We start from the raw sequence: 2500 nt of genomic DNA, 5'->3' as shown, positions 1-2500 counted from the left end.
ACACTGAATACTGGCAAAGGTAGGTCGTTACCAAGACACTAGGGATTCGTTTTGTGGTTCCGAATGTAGTTTTATGAGTACCGCCTTTTAGGTCCAATTCCTACTTTTTCCCTTTTATGTTCTTCTGTTCCTTACATAAGACAAAATGCCTCACCACCAGCCCTCATCTCCCTTTCGGACTGGTCGATAAATGGGTACCCGGGGAAACCTGGTGAGGGTAAACTGGTAAACCGGATGTCACACCTGCCCTAGACACACCCTATTTACCTTTACCATCTTTATGACCCTGATTCTTACCTAAAATTCATACCTCCCCCCTAATCTTACACCAAACTACCTCCTTCCTTCCTCATCCCCGTTCTACACGCCGCCTTTCTTGAATTGTCGCTCTCAAAGTTAGGGTTAGATTAGATTACATGATCCAATATTTGAGAATCCTGACTTCGCGAGAAGAGCGCTCTAATGGGTGCTTCACGGCGTCCCCGGAGGCTGCTAACAGGCCTATTAGAGCTCGTATTATCAAACGCCTCTGGCTCTTATTGCTATTATTTCTGAAGGCCACGGAGAAGATAAGACAGGTAGTCGTGAGTGTTTTCTCCGTTCAAGGCGTAGAAACCTTCCTAGTCCACCGCCAGGGTCATGAAACCACCCCTGGAAAGCCCTATAATTATAATACTTCCACGAGAGCCTTCTTAAATAGCGGTACTGAGGTGTCGGAATGTTTGAGAATAAAGGCCCGGGCTGTCATCGGTGGTCCTTAGAAACTGTCTGTCTTCAGCGGATGATTTTGACACAAGCGCTGAGATTTATATGCGTGTTATGTTCGTGTTTGCCACAGAGATAATGGTAGAAATGCTTTCTGTTTCTGTGGTAAAAAAAAATGGGGAAAATTTGTAATAGAAAAGATAGATAGATATAGATAGATAGACAGATGGGGAGATGGATATATATGTAGATGGTCAGAGAGAAAAAGGATGTAGGCAAAGATCAAATCAACTGAAAGAAACGAAAAAAAAAAAAAATAACTAGACATTGGACACTCTAACGAGTGCAAACCGCCCGCTGCCAGCACCCTCTGGCTGCAGTGTTCAAAATGTAAAAAATATCCATCTTTGACTTCGGTGACCTTGACCTTTGACCTTTGACCTTTAAAATCGAACTCGTCCTGTGTGGGCCCATTAGTAGTCCACCTATGAAGTTTCAACTTCCTAGCTTGAATGGTTCAAGTTATCGCATCACAGACCAAAAAAAGTAGACATTGGACACACTAAGGAGTGCAAACCGCGCGCTGCCAGCACCCTCTGGTCGGAGTGCTCAAAATGTGAAAATATGCATGCTTGACCTCGATGACATTGACCTTTGACCTTTGACCTTGAAAATCGATCTCGTCCAGTGGGGGTCCATTAGTAGTCCACCTATGAAGTTTCAACATCCTAGCTGTAATGGTTCAAAAGTTATCGCGTTACAGACAAAAACAAACAAAAAAACAGTTTACACAGCTGAAAACAATACTTTCCGCGGGCGGTAAAAAAAATAAAATAAATACACAGCTGAAAACAATACCTTCGGTAAAATTGTTTTGCGGGCGGTAAAAATATAAAAAAAGCGTATTACATTCCTGAGAGAGAGAGAGAGAGAGAGAGAGAGAGAGAGAGAGAGAGAGAGAGAGAGAGAGAGAGAGAGAGAGAGAGAGAGAGAGAATCAGACAGACACACACCAAAAGTTAGTGAAAAAAAACAAGAATAATCAAAAGAAAAACACGAGTAAAGAAACAGCGGGAAAACGAAACATACTGGTGTTGCTCGTGCGCCAATATTGTGTTGCAAGGAGGGAAAGGAAGAGGAATAGAAAGAGGAACACAAAAAAACACAAAGGAAGAACAAACAACAGCAGACTGGCCGGTCCTTACGAGGCTGTTTGTGATAAGCTACACTAACTATCTAATCAAAGGTGGAAGATGGAGGACAGCAAAGGTGAAAGCTCCCCCCCCCCCCCCCATCCCTCCAGCCAAAGCTGACAGGAAAGGAAAAAGAACCATGCAGCATGGCAAAAACTGCATGGAAATTATGTAGGAAAGAGGAAAGAACTACCATTACTGCTTCCACTAACCGGGCGATAAAAACGGACAAGGACACCAGTTTTCGAAAGAACTTAACGTTATTATGACAATGAGTAATATCTTAGTTGCTGGTTGGATTCAAAATACTTGTCAAACCTATTCTTGAAGGACGTAATTGTTGTACTATAAACACCATCACAGGGTAGAGAGTTCCAAACATTAACAACTCGATTGAAAAAGAAGTGTTTAGCTTCGTGCGACGAGAATCTTTTACCACTTATCTTGAAATTATGATTTATTGTTCTATTTGATCGATCAACTGTAACGTAATCTTCCGCATTAATATCACTGAATCATTTAAACATTTTAAACACTTCTATTAGATCGCCTCGCATTCTTCGTTTTGATCGGCTGCATAAATTTACTTTTTAAATGAAGAAC

Source organism: Eriocheir sinensis, chromosome 17 (assembly GCF_024679095.1).
Source record: "Eriocheir sinensis breed Jianghai 21 chromosome 17, ASM2467909v1, whole genome shotgun sequence".
NCBI classification, from domain to species: Eukaryota; Metazoa; Arthropoda; class Malacostraca; order Decapoda; family Varunidae; genus Eriocheir; species Eriocheir sinensis.
The sequence above is the reverse complement of the archived record's forward strand: the minus strand, read 5'-3'. Positions refer to the sequence as shown.